The sequence below is a fragment of the Mustela erminea genome, chromosome 17 (assembly GCF_009829155.1).
Source record: "Mustela erminea isolate mMusErm1 chromosome 17, mMusErm1.Pri, whole genome shotgun sequence".
NCBI classification, from domain to species: domain Eukaryota; kingdom Metazoa; phylum Chordata; class Mammalia; order Carnivora; family Mustelidae; genus Mustela; species Mustela erminea.
Window position 1 is genome coordinate 36,244,930 of NC_045630.1, and position 19,500 is coordinate 36,264,429.

The window sequence follows — 19,500 nt, forward strand, 5'->3', positions numbered from 1 at the left end:
CCATAAGAGTGTATATCCTGAGAAAAATGAAGATTCTTTAAGGAAGAAAGGGCACAAGGGTGGGTGAATGGCCGTGTCTGCCAGCCCAAACACGGTGTCTGGCACATAAGTATCTGTTGAAGGGATGAATGAAGAAAGACAAATCTACAGAATAGGGATGCCCATATCCAAGAAACAGAGTCATTTAAAAATTGACGTGTGGGGTTAATGGTGCAACACCACTGTGAAAAATTAAGAATTCTTTGTGTTTTTGTCACTACAAATATGACCGAGTGGATTCTCTTAGCAAATGCCATAACCAGAGGCAAATGGGTCCAGTTTTGTCCATTAAATCAGAAGTCCCTAATCAACGGTGAAGTGATCTGGCATTGCTAGTGTACAGAATTATGTCCCAGTAACTAAAATGGGAGAACTGTTGATTTTCTCTAAGAGCCTGTCTTTCTAGGACTCTCTTATTCTCATTTTTCTAAATTCTCATTCCCAGTTTTGTGCTTTCTTGCCCATTCTCCACTCTCTTGACCTAGCTTATCCAGGATGGAGGATATGGCCCATTGCTTTCTTATAAGTTGGGGGTTGTGTGTGTACATGTGTGCATACATGGGCTGTTTCAGTATTTCAGACTGTACTCTTGTCCCAGTGTATCTATTGTGAACAAACCTGGGAGAAGCTGGGAACATCTTCTCTATGTCTTGAATGTGGTGCCATGTGAGCTGGGTGTCTATCTGAGACTTTCTTTGTGAGGTAGGAGAGATAAGACTGTAAAATTACTGGTGCTGGGAAGAGAGCCCTGCTTACTTTCTGTGGCATCCCCTTTGTTCTGGGGTGCACCTTATCTTAGGTCCCAGACATTTGAGAAAAGAGAAGGAAGTGCCTCTTGAAAAGTGGAGGCCAGATGTTCATTGCCAGCTGTGCTAGACCTCCTACACAGCACCGGAGAGCTTTCCCCAGTAGCAAACAATTTTGTGCACATATCTGCCAGATGTTGATGTCTCCAAAGCCAGAGCAAGATGCAAAGATGAGGGCACCTTTGCAAAAAGTCAGTATATATCCCAGAGGACAGGCAGACAGGACCCCTCAAATCAACAGGCCCCTAGAATAGAGTGAGACCACTGTCACTTTATAACTTTGTAGTTCTACTTGTTTCTTTAATAATCACCCTTCCTGTGGCATTTTGTTGGGATTCTCGGTCGTTCTTCCTAACCAAGTGTTATATGTGGTTAAGGCCTGGCTTGGGCTAATATGCCTAAGGGAAATATTATTACTTAAGGTGCATCAACGTTTCTTATCCACAGTACTTAACTTGATTTGTGTGAAGTGGCCCTCATTTTTGGATATTTCTGAATAGTTATAACTTCACTAAGAAAATGTACTTGACCTTCAGAAGCATGTATGACTAATTATTTCCTTCCAGCATTTCTTACTAGGATCTCAGGCTCACTCAGTGTCATAACAAATAACTTAAAAACAAAATCAAAATGCAGGATCCCATTATGCTAATAAGCCTCTTTTTCTGTACATTCTGTACCTGTACAAGCAAGGCCACAAGTACCATTTGCTCTTAGGCTCATTATTGTCAGTTCCCTCTACAGCCACATTAGGCTCTGTTGCAAATATTCTGAACCATGGAATCTTAACAGACGTAAACTAGAAATTCCGTCAAATACTCAGTTTAAGACTTTCTTACAGCGTCCTTGGATAACGTTGTAGCTCCAGGGCTGTTTGCCAAGAGCATGGTCCAGAAACATGGATTGGGACAGATACACCCAGTGCCCCAAATTGTCCTCCAAGACAGGAGAATAGGACTTACTGAAAGTCCAATAATATTTGAGATCAGGTAACCAGGGTCAGGAGAATTTAGGAGGCTGTTCTGAATTGTTGAAACAGAAATTTGCAGGTGCAGATTAGATTTTCAAAGCAATACTGACTAAGCCAGATGATAAATTTAAAGCTAGGGTTATAAGACCGATTAGAAGTTATAAAATGGGGACTACAAAGAACTTATAAGTATGCAGGATTCCCCAGATTTCTGCGTGTCGGGTTGGAGGGTGTCCATGGCTGGTCAAGGAAGAAGACGTGAGGAGGAGGGGACAGTCGCACATGCAGCTTCACTGGGGTGACACTTTCACAGGTCTGAGCTGGGGGAGGTCCTGTGCAGTGAGGTCTTCTGAGTCTACACCATCGGAGGGGGAGCAGGTAAAGGGGACTCTCTGGGAAGGGTGGAATCGGGGAAGAAGGGGGTGTCTGGGTGGCTTGATGGGGAGCTTGGTGGGGAGTCTCTGAGTTAGAGATCTCTGAAGGGCACCAGTGGCTTGAGGTCTCTGTAGCCCCGAGGTTGGTCTTGTCTATGGCTAGCAGGTTTTGGGCACAGTTTCACAGAGTATGCAAAGGAGGCCGGCCTAGATGGCAAAAACTCTGTTGATTTGGACTATGTTTAAAGCAACTGGATGTCTCAAAAGTTGAGTTTGGCACCAGCAGGCTTTTGAACTAACGGGTCTCAGCCTGGTGTGCAGAAATAGACAACCTAGAAGCCAATGCTCGGGGGCCATCTTGGGCTCATTTGTAGAGCACGGCCTACAAGGCGTGGTGCTGATTAGTGCGCTGGTCCTCGGGCTAGATGTAGCTTAGGAGAGACAGGGAGCAGCTCACATCTACATTGGGTCAGAATGCCTGGCCAGGAGATGGAGCCTTGCAGCAAAGAGGGAAGTCCAGGCAGACACAGACGGTGAAAGAATTGTGCCCTGCACATTCTTGAATGAACTGATTGATTGATAACTTCCTTGATTGAGGTGACAAGGATGTAAAGTGCAGCCTCTGTCCTTGCAGAATGCATAGCTTAAAAAGTTGTTCAGGCCAAAAAGCAAAAAAAAAAAACCCCAAACCGAACAGCAAAAAATTCACCCTGCCCCCAAAAGAAGAGGCCATAGAAGTCTGAAGTAGGGATATTAGGGTTTCAAGGTCTGTGGTGATGGTCAGGAAAGCAAATTTGGAACATGTGTGAGGTAGAACCGCCTGGTCCTAGACAACTGGCTGTGGGCGTGAGGGCCGGAGGGAGAAGCCAGGGCTGGGGGCTGGGATTCTGCCGTGGGCAGCTGGCGGCCAGATACCATCAGCCTTTAGATCCATCCTTACTGGGCTCTCCACCCAGGCACTCTTGGGACGCGAGATGTCGTCCCTGCACTCCTGTGACCAGTTGGTGATTGAAAGCAACAACGGACACTTTGCTCCCTGTTCCAAGATTTCTGTTGAGATTCGGTGTGAGCTTTCAGTTACTCCTGTGCTCCTGGATTCCAGCATGCTGATTCTTCTTCTTTTTTTACTTAAAAAAAAAAAAAAAAGATTTATTTATTTGAGAGAGAGAGGGAGAGAGATCAGGGCCCGGGAGGGAGCAAAGGGCAGAGGGAGAGGGAGAAGCATGCCCCCCACTGAACAGGGAGTGCGATGGTGATGATGATGGTGATGGTGGTGATGGAGGGTGCTGGTGATGGTGGTGGTGATGGTGATGATGGTGTTGATTGATGATGATTGATGATGCAGGGTTCCATGGTGCGGGACTTGATCCCAGGACCCTGGGATCATGACCTGAGCTGAAGGCAGGTGCTTAACTGATGGCCACCCAGGTGCCCTGAGATATTTTGAACCTTGGAAACTTAGAACCATATTAGATCTCACAGATTGTTTAACACTCTCATTTTACAGATTGGGAAATGGAGACCCTGAGATGCCCAGTGACTTTTTCAGCATCATAGCTGGCTGGTAGCCAAGCCAAGGGGACAGCCAAGTGTGTGGCTGTTCAGGCCCTTGTTCTTTCTGCTGCCCTCACTGCTCTCACTTGGCTCTGGCGCTTCGACTGCTGCTGATGCGTGGCAGTGTCTCCATGACTGCCGCAGGGAGCGGCGAGTGCATGTGACATGGATGGGGGGTAAGGATTGAGAAACAGGAGGGGGACTGTAGTGAGTCTTAAAACACAGTGTGGTTGTTAGACCAGAGTGGCTTGCTGTTGAGTGGCCTGAACACGTAGGAGTTGCTGAGGAGGCCTCCTGGTGCAGGCGTTGGGGAAGGGAACGCTGAAGCCCACTGCGTCCCCTGCAGGCAGAAAGCACACTCACGGTTTTTACAGAGGTGACTGCCCAATGTTTTTGCCAAAAGGCACCTGCTCACCTTTCTGATGATCTTTCTCAGCACCTTCCTGAGGCCAGACTGTTACCCAAATGAGTTTTTAATGAGCTGGCTTGCTCACGAGCGTGCGTGCTAGCAGTGCATGTACAGTGGGGAATCACAGTGAGTCTCTTTTCCCAGACGCCATCTACTTGTCCTGTTTACCTTTGGTTTCTTATCTAGATTATTTAAAAGGATTTGCTCATTACCCTGTTTTCCTTATGACCAACTATTTAAGCGCAGTGTATTCTGAGTTTTCACTTATATGATGAAATAATCTTTTTTTTTTTTTTTAAAGATTTTATTTATTTATTTTGATAGAGAGAGATCACAAGTAGATGGAGAGGCAGGCAGAGAGAGAGAGATGGAAGCAGGCTCCCTGCTGAGCAGAGAGCCCGATGCGGGACTCGATCCCAGGACCCTGAGATCATGACCTGAGCCGAAGGCAGTGGCTTAACCCACTGAGCCACCCAGGCGCCCTATGATGAAATAATCTTATAGAGTCTATTCTTTTACAGTATGATTTTTGCCATTTTTATGGTGTTTCTTCCCATGGCTTTGCTGTAATTTAGTCAACTAGTTCTCTGTTGTTGATACTTGGCTTGAATTTTGCCCTGTTATAAATAATGCTGCAGCGGACATAGTTCTATAAGCCCTTTTGATCATCCCTGATGATTTCCTGAGGGTGACTTCCCAGGTGACTCCAGGCCACTCCTTGCCACCCTGGTCTTTAGATAGGGCCATTTTTCTCTCCCAGCTTCAGCAGTGTTTTCACTGTGGGTGTGGAGGACTGTGATTGTTTCATGCAGTGAGTTTCTGTTTAGAAGGCATAGGTTTCTCCCCTACATCCCCCTCCCTCCCTTCCTGCTTCTCTTTCCCTGCTCCCTCTCTTGGGGCGTTTGGAGCATCCCTTTGCTACAGGACAGTCACAGGTTTTATCTTTGCGTTCCAGAGGAAGCAGCTGTCAGGCTGCCATCTGAGCAGTGAACTGTGGGAGAGCAGGACGGGCCTGAGCCGGAGGGAGATGCCACTGTCAGGGTGGGTGAGGCGTGGAGCCTGGCTGTTTCTCCCAGCGTTTCTGAACTGAGCTCTGCTAAAAGACAGCCAGTGCCCGTGGGAGCCTCGCTGGGCTTCATGGAGCTTGATTTGCCTGAACGTTGAGGTTGTGAACCCACCATTTATAAATATGGGTTTCTTAGATGGGATAAACGAAATTCCTTTCTGCAAGATAAGTTTTTTTCAGTCTTTCAAATGCCTCCTATGGAAGCGTTTTGGAAAACGTTCTATATTAATAGAAGATCCGAATCATTGAGCACCAGGAGTAGCAAGGTCATGAGACTTTGGATTCTGGGGTGCAAAATCTGTTTTCGACTGGTGTGTGACTCCATTGAAAAGCTGCACATTTCTTTAGTAGTGTGATGGCTTCCCATTGTGCACTGACTAGTACAGATTGGTTTTTAACAACATGCTCTATGGTGTGGCTCCTAGCCACATCCCTGCTTTGTCTCCTGTCGCTTTGTCCTTTGCACTCCACTGTGCGGGCTTCTCTCCAGACGAGCAGGGTCCCACCATAGGGCATTTTTATTAACTGTCCCTTCACTTGTCCTTCCCTTCATCATCGTATGACTTCTCCTCATTCTTGTCTCAGCTGAAGTGTCATTTCCTAAGAGAAGTTTCCCCTGCAAAGAGAAGCTATTTCCCAAGAAGAAAACCAGTCAGCATTTGACATCGTCCTGTTCTCTGCACTGGGCTGATCACCATCTGAGTTTTTCCTTTTTGTCTTCTCACCACTTATTACATGTGTGATGATGGAAGTAGGAGCCTTATTTAAACTGATCACCTTGGTGTTCCCAGTGCTTAGAATAGTAGCTAGCTAATAATTGACACACTTTATTGCATATGGTGTAGTTGGTCAGGCACTGTTTACTGTTAAGGCCAGGTGTCCTTGGTAGTCTCACTTGGGGTTTGAAGATCTGAGCTTTAGTCTTTTTACTCCATATTCAGTAGTTCTGTGACCTTGGAAGAACCACTTACTTACCTCACTGTCTTTATTTATTTATTTTTAGTTAAAAGTTTTATTTATTTATTTAATAGATTTTATTTATTTATTTGAGAGAGACAGAGAGAAAGCACAGAGGGAGAGTGAGAGGGAGAAGCAGTCTCCCGGCTGAACAGAGAGCCCGGTGCAGGGCTTGATCCCAGGATCCTGAGATCATGACCTGAACTGAAGGCAGATGCATAACTGATGAAGCACCCCAGATACCCTAAAGATTTTATTTACTTATTTGATAGAAAGAACATAAGCCAGGGGCGGGGCAGGCAGAGGGAGAGGGAGAAGCAGGCTCCCCACTGAGCAGGGAGGCCAATGCAGGGCTTGATCCCCATGTTCTGGGATCATGATCTGAGCCAAGGGAGATGCTTAACTGACTATGCCACCCAGACACCCCATCTTTATTTTTTTTAATTTTTAAATTTTTTTTATTTTTAAAGATTTTATTTATTTGACAGAGAGAAATCACAAGTAGACGGAGAGGCAGGCAGAGAGAGAGAGGGAAGCAGGCTCCCTGCTGAGCAGAGAGCCCGATGCGGGACTCGATCCCAGGACCCCGAGATCATGACCTGAGCCGAAGGCAGCGGCTTAACCCACTGAGCCACCCAGGCGCCCCCCCATCTTTATTTTTAAAATAAGAATTATAGGTCTAACCGAAAGAACCTCAAAGGGTGCGTGAGGGAAATAGCTGTGGTAATGGATGTGCCAGCTCTTTGTGAACTCGTAATCCTTCAGCGAATGGAAATTGTCATTACTCATCTAGTGGAAGTACCTGGGACTGCTGGGGGGGGGGGTGTGCCTCCATAATCTGGGGATGGAGTAGATTATCCTATCTATGCACAGTGGATCAGAGATGGGTTTTGCCTTTACTGATGACTGCTTCATTGGAAACTTTCTACCCATGGAAACATTCTGCCAACCAGAAAGATTGTTGGTTTGGTCAGAACTAGACAGAGAAACATCCAAAAGGCAAGTCCTGACAGTTCTCATTCAAGCATTGACTGGGAGGCATACCCTGTTCCAACTATTTGCTTTTGTCATGTCCACTGGCAGAATATCCCTGTGGTGGGGAAGATGCCTTCATCTCTCAGAGCTGGATGCGTTTAAATGTGCATTTTCTCTGGCCAGTGCCCTGACCCTGATTTCTCCCTCACCAAGCAATCCCTGAGTGCATAATTTGATTTCCTGTGTGGTTGGCCCAGAGAGAAGAGGCTTGCATAGGAAAATGTGAGGTCCTTGTTATCTTGGAGGTGATGTTTTTCACTCTTAATTGGCAGTTGGCATTCTGATATTACAGATGTGTCCCCGTGAGCTTGGTCAGTATGAAAATACCTCCGGACGCAGGATGCAGATCAGCTCTCAGGGTGCTGACAGCCTGCGGGGAATCAGCCTGGGTGGGGTGACTTTATCAGTGTATGGCTGCCTTGTCCAGGGGCTCCCACCCGGTATCACAGCTTTCCATTTGCAATGTGATCCTGGTTTAATTTGGTGCTTTCTCTGGGGATTCTTGAATGGAGCCACCAGTTTTGTGTGTGCAGGCACGTGTGTGTGTGTGTGGTGTCGCAGGAGTTCAGGGTAGACATACTGGAGATGGCCAGTAGGTGGCAGTAAAAGCTAGGTAGTCATTTGAGCAATGCGAATTAGACAAATTTTATTCGTCTAATACTCAGCCTCCCAGGCAATTTGCAATGTATTGAGGTGGTGGTGAGGCAGTAGTATTGCTTCTGGGCCAGAAAGAGGAGGTCTGCCAAAGTATCCATTTTCATCTCAGTTTTCACAACATCCCTGAGTATTAAGCACTTTAAGTTCTTTTCATGAAATTCTCCGGCAAAATGAAAAATTCTTAATTTATTATAGTTTCCAGATTTTATGTAGAACATAGTTTTATATGTAGACTGTAGATCAGATTGTCACTGGATTTCAGCAGTGAGCATCTCCCAGCTCCTTAATTTCTAGATGTTTCCTGAACTGAGCAAAGCCCAGGGTTCTCCTGAGACTCCCAGTTCCTGGCCTCCCCTGCCTCTCCTCCCTTGCTTCTGTGGAATTAGTTCTGTTTAAGGACCATTGCTGTCCCTACTGCACATTGCCCTGATGATGACACTTGGTTCTTTTTCTTGATTTGTATACACACACACGCGCGCACACACACACACACACACACACACACACATCTACTCAGGTGAAGCAGTTGTGTGTGACAAGGGACTTTACTAAAGGTTTGGAACTAAGTCCCCAGACAACTTACCGTTGACAGCTGGGCTTCCCCGGTTCCTCTGCCGTGCTTGAAATTCAGACTCTGTTCTCCAGCCATGCTGCTCCATCCTCCCCTCTGCCCTGCTGCTTTTCTGCCCTTGTCCCCTCATGAACAACCACCATCTCCTGTTTTCTTACAGACAGATCTTTCTAAAACACCATACAAATCCAGCTCCCATTCCTGCTTGGTTTCCCAGATCTTTTCCTATGAGGCTATGCTTCTCAGCCGGCCAGCACGACTCTTTTCTGACCATGCCTGTCTTGCTGCTGAAGCCACAAGGTCAGCTGGAAAATGCTCCCTGCCCATCCCAGCGGGCTGGCCCCCTCACACCTTCCTGCTAGGCACACCTCCTTGCCTGAGGTTTTCTGCATCCAGCTGACTCTTCCTTCCAAACAGCTCACTCCTGGGCTACTTTACCTGTTCCCTCAGCTTTAGACGATGACTTCTTCCACTCCCCCACTACCATAATCAATTCCTTTGGATTAGGAGAGAGAAACTGAATGTTCTCCTTCTGAATTGTCACTAACTTGGTATCACAAGCATATTAAGGGAGTTTAGATGGGCTTGATGATTGCAAAGTGTTAAGGATGAACCTTCCTCAGATCTAATTATGATCAATGAAAAAATGATGGTCATTTAATGCAAATCAATTCAACAAAGTTCCGTTAAGTCTCCAGAAGGAAATCATTACCCACTCATTCATTCTCCAAACCTTCATTGGGTGCCTGTTGGGTGCCAGATACCACATGGGGGCCAGAGGTGTGGCCTGAAGCAGGGGATGTCCAGATGCGATTGCACCTGCAGTTGGGGGATGTCAGAGACACATCAGTGTTGGCAGTAGGAGCTCAGTCTATTAAAGCTACGGGGCGGGTGATGTGGATTGCTGGGGACTTGGACACATTTTGCCTTTCAAATATTTCTCCTCCTGGGAAAGGGTAGGTGCTCAGGGTGTAACCTTCCTCTTCTGAAGGGTTAAAAAAAAAATCATCCAATATCTTTTATAATTGGTGCACTTTAAACCATTTTCACAAACCTCAAAGACTATCACAGTAGAGAGAACATACTGTAATGAATCTGTAGGTAAAAAAATATGTGGATAAAATATATAACATCGCTTGGTTACTTTGACAGTTTTTTTTCCCCCTGAAATGGTAGCAGATTTGAGAATTACTTGAGGATTCACCCTTGTAGGAGGCTTTGATAACTGGCCATGGTTTTAGTTTTTTTCTCTTACACTGCTCCTTCCATCATGGAATTGAGTTACGTTTTGCTGAGAGTTTTCTGTAGAACAGCTTTTGGTGGAAGTTATTTATTTTTGGCAGAACTCTGCAGAGAAGTGTAGGGCTTTCTCTACGGAGAGCATTAGATCATGCCCGAGTGACCGCTGTCTCCCCTCAGGCTAGCAGAGCATCGTTTCTTCACGGTTAAGTTGTGGTCATCAAAACTCTAGCAGCCTTTAGTTAGTAAAATTAACTAAAGGTCAGTCCTGTGGCACAAGATTTTCCTTTGGAATTCCTTGCGTGTTCTCTTTTTGGATAGCTCAGTGATGAGTGTCAGAGTGGGTTTGGAACATTGCCTTTGAGGTTGTGACGTATAGAAACAGATGGAACAGGAGAGGCCTCTTTCTCCTTTTCTATGCGTGGAAGAACAAAAAGGTAAGACAAAAAAAGTGAACAACAGAAAGTAACCTCACCTTCCCCAAGAAAATTGCTATGTTACACTTTGATGTGTATTTTTATTCATGGGGAAAAGGATGTAGGGTGTGAGTCCTCTAAGTCAGAATTTCTCAGACTTGACTGACTGCAGCTTCCTGCTACAGATTGTCCCTGACTATGGTGGGTCGACTTAAAACTTTCGGACTCTAGGATGATGCAAAAGCAACGGCATTCAGTAGAAACCATACTTTGAATTAAGAATTTCAGTTTTTTCCTGGGCTGGCAGTATCCCGTAGATTGTGCTCTCGTGAGGCTGGACAGCAGCGATGAGTCACACATCAGCTATGTGATCACGAGAGTAGACAACCGACACAACCGTTCTGTTCCCGTGCAGCCATGAGGTAGTCAACACTTTATTACAAACTTCGTGTTAGGTGATTTTGTTCAACTGTAGGCTAATGTAAGTGAACACATTTAAGGTAGACAAGGCCAAGCTATGATGTTCAGTAGGTTAGGTGTATTAAATATGTTTTGGACACATGATATTTTTGACTTATGATGGGTTTATCAGAGTGTAACCCCATTGTAAGTCAAGGAAGATCTGTACTTATTTTGCATTCAGAGTTCAGGACTCTGACCCAACTTATTAAATCAGGATCTGTCAAGGAGAAGCTTGGGAATCTCTGTGATGAACTGTTACCCCAGGTGATTCTTAGGAGCAGGTAAATTTGAGAAACATTGTTGTAATTGACGGAGGTTGTGGTGGGCATCTTGCTGTAAGGGGACCTATTTCAAAGGCTGCCAGTTCCCAGTGATTCAAGGACTGATAGTGAGCACATTCAGTGTTCAGGTTCGTGGCATTCTCCCCGCCCCCCCCCCCACCCTTTCCCTAGTTTGCCTCTCTTTTACACTTTCCGTTTTCTCAACCTATAAGCACAGAGGTGGAATTGGGCTGACATGAGTCCATTTTGCTCATCGTCTCCCACAAAATATTTGGTTGGTGTGTGAGGGGAAGTTGAACATTCCTGGCTAAAATTCTGGGTTCAGGTGGAGACTCTTAGTACCACCCCTTTAAAAACTTTGTATTTTAGAAAAATTAAAGGCATAAACATATAATTAACCTCCATGTATTCATCACTCTGGTCCAATAATTATGAACTCACAGCCAATTTTCTTTCTTTTCTTTTCTTTTTTTAAAGATTTTATTTATTTATTTGACAGACAGAGATCACAAGTAGGCAGAGAGGCAGGCAGAGAGAGAGGAGGAAGCAGGCTTCCTGCTGAGCAGAGAGCCCGATGCGGGGCTCGATCCCAGGACCCCGGGATCATGACCTGAGCTGAAGGCAGAGGCCTTAACCCACTGAGCCACCCAGGTGCACTGCCAATTTTCTTTAGTCTTTACTCTCTCTCACATTGTTTAGAAGCAAATACCAGATGTCTTATTATTCATAAATATTTCAGTAGTCTATTTATTTATTTATTTATTTATTTTTTAAAAGATTTTATTTATTTATTTGACAGACAGAGATCACAAGTAGGCAGAGAGGCAGGCAGAGAGAGAGAGAGAGAGGAGGAAGCAGGCTCTCTGCTGAGCAGAGAGCCCGATGTGGGGCTCGATCCCAGGACCCTGGGATCATGACCGGAGCTGAAGGCAGAGGCTTTAACCCACTGAGCCACCCAGGCGCCCCTCAGTAGTCTATTTAAAAGGTAGTAAGTATTATTTTCTTCTCTTCCTTTCTTTTTTAAAAAAGAGGGTTTTTTGGGGCAGCAGTTTAGGTTCATAAAGAAATTGAAGGGGGGGTATGGAGATTGACCGTACCCACCACACCCACACATGCACAGGCTCCCCTCCCATCAGCACCTGCCATCAGAGAGGGTCTATTAGTTACAACTGGTGAACTCGCTCTGACACATCATAGTCACACAAAGTCTGTAGTTTATCATAGGCTTCTCTCTCGGTGTTGTGTGTTCAAGGGGGCTGGCTAAACGTTTGGCCATTTTCTTTTGAACATCAGAATCTTACAAGGAGACAAAACATGACAGACTCTTACTATACCTTGACAGTCTAGGGATAAGGAGGGGCAAAGGTGGTAATTTATGATTTTCTGTTAAAAGAGTTCAAAAAGGTCCCATGTCTTGAGTTCATTAGAGAATGGTGTTTCACAGTGGTGAATCGAGGTAGATGAGATAGAGGGATAGAAAAGAGCTTTGCAAGGGCTTTGAGAGTACACCAAGAAGTGAGGAGGTGAAAATGGTTGAAAGTTAGTTGTTTTTTTTCCATGGTAAAAATATAATAAAGCTCTGTGGAGTGTACATTAGAGTCCTCTTTGCAATTTGAACTGCTCCGTGGTTGAAGTAGAGGGACCCATCCCGATGAGTGCGTGTAGTCATAGGATTTGTTCGATTGTTTGTTTTAGCACATCGCGAAAGTACCAGCTGTTGCTGAAATAATGTCTGTGCACCTATCTCAATGGTCATGAAATGCTATCCAAATCATTTATTTGCTTTTTCTCCTTTTGCAAATCACAACAAGGAGGGGGGAGGGATAAGACGCTTGACATCTGATGACTGTTTTGAAAACTGGGGACACAAACACATGTCAGATAGCAGGAGATTCGCTTCTCCTCCCACCTTTTGGAGGCATTAAATGTTCTAAGGTTTAAGATTTCGTAGAAGAAATTAATTGTTATGAATTCTCTTCTTGGATTAGAATCCTGAGGTTATTTGAAATTAATGTGGTGTGAACCCGGAGCTACTCTGGGATTTACTTCTGTGGAACCTGACTCTTCAATTACAGAGACTCTGTGTGGTGTGAGGGTAATTTCATGGTGCCTGCTTGAGGAATGGGAGGGATGCCCGCTTGAGGTAGCATCATAAAGGGTGGCAAGTTGCACCACAGCTATTTGTGACACCGGCTAGTCCCTTTCCTCCCGCTCCCAGCATCCCTCAAACACCATGATCTTTGCTGTTCTCCACCTAACCCATTATTATGCCCGGGTAACTTAGCACAAAGGTACCTTCTTAGATGCCATAAAATAGTTGTATATTTCTTTTAAGCCGAGTTGATGAATGGAAATCTGAATTTGTTGAATACTTAAGGGAGATAATTATTTGCTTTCTAGAGAGATTGTTTTGCTCCTTGAAGGATTTGCAGTAGAATAATTAGTTGATTTTTAGTTCTTTTTGCACATAGATTTTACAGAGCACTTCTACTGGGCAAAGTGAGTCATAACGAAGCATCAAAATTCAAACTGTAATCTACATCTGGTCTTTACCGGAAAATTTGCTTTTCAGAATTTTCAGGTCATTTGGCCCCGTGTAAATCTCCTTCTGTTCCCACCTTCCTTAAGTCTTATGTAGTGCAGGGTGTGTGTGTGTGTGTGTGTGTGTGTGTGTGTGTGTGTGTGTTACTGCTTTGTTTCTGCTCTGTGGAGTGTTCTTCCCTCACAGTTTGGGAATGGTAAGAGCCTATTCTGTTATGCTTCTATAGTCAGTTTTAATTTATTTTAAATTTTATTATTTTTAAAAGATTTTGTTTATTTATTTGATAGAGCACAAGCAGGGGGAGCTACAGAGGGAGAGGGAGAAGCAGGCTCTCTTGCTGAGCAGGGAGCCTGCCCGACATGGGACTTGATCCCAGAACCCTGGGATCATGGCCTGAGCTGAAGTCAGACCCTTAACTGACTGAGCTACCCAGGTGCCCCACATCATTTAGTTTAAAAAATAAATTATTACCAACATAGTTGAAGTCACCTTGGTTACCCATCCTAATTGCATTTCCCATGTTCCCCCTAAACAGTAACCACTATCCTGAGTTTGGTGATTTTGCCCTCATGTGTTTTCTACTTGTACTACACATGTGGCTATTGTTTTTAGTGGCGGCTAACAAGATCCATGAGAAATGAGCTAGAACTGTTGAGAGACGTGTGTAGAAAGGGCAAAGTTTGGACATCTCCCATCAGAGGAGCCCAGCCCTTATCCCCTGGCTGCTGCCTTTCCTGGAATGGAGTCCCGCCCAAGGACTACAGCCCAGCCTCTTTGTCCTCTCTTGTACCATTGCGCAGAAAGAAATTGTGCAGCCAGGATTTTACATCCCCAAGATCACCCTTGAACTGACTGAGTCTGTCCACCCTCTTTGTTTATCTCCAGTTTGGGGAGTCTGGGCCCTTGGGTTACTCTAGCCTCTCCATCTCTTTGCCTTTTGGTCTCCTTCTTGTCTGTCCTTCCACTCCTTGGTTTGGTGTTGTTTCACTGTATACTCAGTATTTGCATTTCTTAGAAAGAACCTTCAGACCTTCCACTGGGAGCTGCTTGTGGGCAGGGGCAGCCTGGGTCCCTGGGAGGGACACTTTGAGTCCTGGAGGGTCACCTGCCAGCGATGGTTGGCCTTGAGCACATATTTACTGTAGTATCGGTAGCGAGTCTTGTGATACCAACCGCCCGGGGAAGGAGAGGACAGGTATGCACCTCAGTTGGAGGTTCAGCTTGTGGGCTGAATGAGCCTGACTAGCCGACCAGGTTTCAACCAGCTCCTCCTTCAGCAGGTCATTTATCCTACTGAGTCGAGCAGGAGGGGACACTGGGTCCTACCTGGTGGGTCTGTAGGTTCAACTTTGAAATCCTTAGACAGAGGCGGAAGTTGGCGCATTTGCTCTAGTCATTTATTCCCAGAACTCAATGACTAGAGATGATTGACTTCTTTTGACCTCCTTGGCCTCTTCAGGCTGGACAAGGTTGCCAAGAGCTTTGCCTGCACCTCTCACCAGCACGCCATTCTTCCCTTCTTGACTTAGGTGCTTGTCCTTCTGGAGCTCCTGGTCACAATTCCTCGCTTCTGCCCATTCCCTCACTCCCTTCCCCTCTCAGTCACATGTACTCTCTTGGTTTTCTTGGCCCTGACCATGTCCTCCTCCTAACACAGAACCTTACATAACTATGTTAAGGCAATGGCCACCTTTTCTTCAGTGTTTCTGCGGGAAACTGACTATCATGGTAACTCTGACCAGTGGTGTTAACCTTCCCAGCACATGAACTGCGCTTCCTCCCTATACCCTTATCTGCAAGGGTAAATCTCCAAGTCTGTCATGGCACCGCTTCTGCCTTGTGCTGTGGTTCCTTGTCTCTGTTCTTGATTAATCTTTTTTTTAAAGTTTTTATGTTAATTCCAGGTAGTTAACGCACAATGTTATATTACTTTAAGGTATACAGTTTAGTAATTCTACACTTCTGTACATCACCCTGTGCTTATTACGGCAAATGCACTCCTTAATCCCCATCACCTATTCCTCGCATCCCTCCACCCATCTCTCTTCTGGTAACCGCCAGTTGGTTCTCTGTAGTTAAGAGTCTCTTTCTTGGTTTCGCTCTTTCCTTTCCCTTTGTGCATTTGTTTTATTTCCATATGAGTGAAATCATACGTTATTTTCTTTCTCTGACTAACTTATTTCACTTAGTATTATATTCTCTAGCTCCATCAGTGTCTTCACAAATGGCAAGACTTGTTCTTTTCTGAGTAATATTCCAGTCTCCCTGTGTGTGTGTGTGTGTCTATATATATATCTGTATAGACACACACACACACACACATATACATACATATATATAACATATATATCCTTATCCATTCATCATTCAGTGGACACTTGGGCTGCTTCCATATCTTGGCTATTGTAGTTAGTACCGCTATAAACATAGGGATGCATGTATCCCTTTGAATGAGTGTTTTTATATTCTCTAGGTACCTACCCAGTAGTGCAATTTCTGGATCATAGAGTAGGTCTATTTTTAATTTTTTGAGGAAACTGCATACTGTTTTCCAGAGTGGCTGCACCACTTTGCATTCCTACCAACATTGGGTTTCTTTTTCTCCATATCCTCACTAACACCTGTTGTTTTTTATTTTGTTGATTTTAACCATTCTGACATGTGTGAGGGGATAGCTCCCTGTAGTTTTGATTTGCATTTTTCTGATGGTAAGTGATGATGAGCATCTTTTCATGTGTCCTCCGGTGGCCACCTGCAGTCTTCTGTGGAGACATGTCTTTTCATATCTTCTGCCTATTTTTTAATTGGATTTTTTGTTTTTTAGGTGTTGAGTTTTAAAAGTTCTTTATATATTTTGGATACTAATCCTTTATTGGATATATCATTAGCAAATATCTTCTACCATTCTGTAGGTTGCCTTTTAGTTTTGTTGATTGTTTCCTTTGCTGTGCAAAAGCATTTTATTTTGATGAAGTCCTAGTAGTTTCCTCAGGAGACATATCTGGAAAGAAGTTGCTATAGTTAATGTCAAAGAAGTCACTGCCTGCGTTCCCTTCTAGGATTTCTGTGGTTTCATGTCTCACATTTAGGTGTTTAATCCATTTTGAATATTTATTTAAGTATATATTTATGTATTTTTAAGGTAGGCTTCATGCCCAACATGGAGCCCAGTGTGGGGCTTGAGCTCATGACACAGATCAAGACCTGAGCTGAAATCAAGAGTTGGATGCTTACCTGACTGAACCACCCAGGCATCCCTATTTGAATTTCTTTTTGTGTATGGTGTAAGAAAGTCCAATTTTCCCAACATTGTTTGTTGAAGAGAAATTCTTTTTTCCATTTTCTGCTTTGTTGAAGATTAATTGACCCTAAAATTGTGGGTTCATTTCTGGATTTTCTTGTCTGTTCCATTGATCTATGTGTCTATTTTTGTGCCAGAACCATACTGTTCTCATCACTATAGCTTTGTAATATAATTTGAAATCCCGAATTGTGATGGTTACAGCTTTACTTTTCTTTTTCAAGATTGCTTTGGCTATTTGAGGTCTTTTGTGGTTCCATACAAATTTTCAGATTGTTGGTTCTAGCTCTGTGAAAATGCTGTTGGTGTTTTGATAGAGATTGCATTAAATGTGTACATTGCTTTGGGGAGTATAGACATTTCAACAGTGTTTCTTCTTCCAATGTCTTTCCATTTCTTTGTGTTGTCTTCAATTTCTTTCATCAGTGTTTTATAGTTTTCAGAGTAGAGGTCTTTGGTTTAACCTCTTTGATTAAGTTTATTCCTAGCTATCTTACTGTTTTTTGTACAATCATAAATGGGATTGTTTTCTTGATTTCTCTTTCTGCTGCCTCATATTAGTTTATAGAAGTGCAACAGATTTCCACACATTGATTTTATATTCTGGAACTTTACTGAATTTGTGTATCAGTTCTAGCTGCTGTTTGTTGAAGTCTTTTCCGGGTTTCCACATAGAATATCATGTCACCTGCAAATAGTGAATGTTTGGCTTCCTCCTTGCCAATTTGGATGCCTTTTCTTTCTTTTTGTTGTCTGATTGCTGAGCCTAGGACTTCAGTACTATGTTGAATAGAAGTGGTGAGAGTGGACATCCTGGTCTTGTTCTTTTTTTTTTTTTTTAACATTTTTAATGTATTTATTTGACAGAGAGAGACACAACAAGAGAGGGAACACAAGCAGGGAGAGTGGGAGAGGGAGAAGCAGGCTTCCTGCCCAGCGGGGAGCCTGATGTGGGGCTGGATCCCAGAATCCTAGGATCATGACCTGAGCCTAAGGCAGACACCTAATTACTGAGCCACCCAGGTGCCGCCCCTTTGTCTTGTTTTTGACCTTAGGGGAAAAGCTCTCAGTTTTTCTCCATTAAGGATGATGTTATCTGTGGATTTTTCATAAATGGCTTTTATTATGTTTAGTATGTTCCCTCTAAACCTGACATTTTATTGTGAATGGATGCTGTACTTTGTCAAATGCTTTTTCTTAGTCTGCTGAAATTATCATATGGTTCTTAGCCTTTCTCTTATTGATATGATATATCATATTGATTTGCAACCACGCTTGCAAATTAGCAATAGATCCCACTTGATCATGGTGAATGATTTTTTTTAATGTACTGTTGGATTCAATTTCTACTATTTTGTTGAGGATTTTTGCATCTATGTTCATTGAAGATAGTGGCCTGTAGTTCTCTTTTTTGGTTGTATCTTCTGGTTTTGGTTTCAGGGTAATGCTGGCCTTATAGAATGAATTTGGAAGTTTTCCTTCCTTTTCTATTTTTTTAAAACTTTTTATTAATATATAATGTATTATTAGCCCCAGGGGTTCAGGCCTGTGAATCTCCAGGTTTACACACTTCACAGCACTCACCATAGCACATACCTTCCCCAATATCCATAACCCAACCACCCTCTCCCTACCTCCCTCTCCTTCAGCAACCCTCAGTTTGTTTTGTGAGATTAAGAGTCTCTTATGATTTGTCCCCCTCCTGATCCCATCTTGTTTCATTTTTTCCTTCCATAACCCCCAAGCCCCCAACGATGGCTCTCAACTTCCTCATATCAGGGAGATCATATGATAATTGTCTTTCTCTGATTGACTTATTTCGCTCAGCATAATACCCTCTACTTCCATCCACATCGTTGCAAATGGCAAGATTTCATTTCTTTTGATGGCTGCATAGTATTCCATTGTATATATACACCACATCTTCTTTATCCATTCATCTGTTGATGGACATCTAGGTTCTTTCTATAGTTTGGCTATTGCGGACATTGCTGCTATAAACATTCGGGTGCACGTGCCCCTTCGAATCACTACATTTGTATCTTTAGGGTAAATACCCAGTAGTGCAATTACTGGGTCATAGGGTAGCTCTATTTTCAACTTTTTGAGGAACATCCGCGCTGTTTTCCAGAGTAGCTGCACCGGATTGCATTCCCACCAACAGTGTAGGAGGGTTCCCCTTTCTCCGCATCCTCACCAGCATCTGTCCTTTCCTGACTTGTTAATTTTAGCCATTCTAACTGGTTTGAGGTGGTATCTCATTGTGGTTTTGATTTGTATTTCCCTGATGCTGAGTGATATGGAGCACTTTTTCATGTGTCTGTTGGCCATCTGGTGTTGTCTTTGCTGAAATGTCTGTTCATGTCTTCTGCCCATTTCTTGATTGGATTATTTGTTCTTTGGGTGTTGAGTTTGGTAAGTTTTTTATATAGATATTGGATACTAGCCCTTTACCTGATATGTCGTTTGCAAATACTTCTCCCATTCTGTCTGTTGTCTTTTGGTTTTATTGACTGTTTCCTTTGCTGTGCAAAAGCTTTTGATCTTGATCAAGTCCCAGTAGTTCATTTTCCCTCTTGCTTCCCTTGCCTTTGGCAACATTTCTAGGAAGAAGTTGCTGTGGCTGAGGTCAAAGAGGTTGCTGCCTGTGTTCTTCTCAAGGATTTTGATGGATTCCTTTCTCACATTGAGGTCTTTCACCCATTTGGAGTCTATTGTGTGTGGTATAAAGAAATGGTCCAGTTTCATTTTTCTGCATGTGGCTGTCCAGTTTTCCCAACACCATTTTGTCGAAGAGACTTTTTTCCCTTGGACATTCTTT

General features: G+C 43.8%; 1 protein-coding gene across 3 annotated transcripts in view; it reads left to right on the plus strand.

Annotated features, from left to right (window-relative positions):
* HHAT (hedgehog acyltransferase) overlaps nucleotides 1-19,500 on the plus strand; it is a 339,382-nt gene that overhangs the window by 112,759 nt on the left and 207,123 nt on the right. The window lies entirely within an intron of this gene.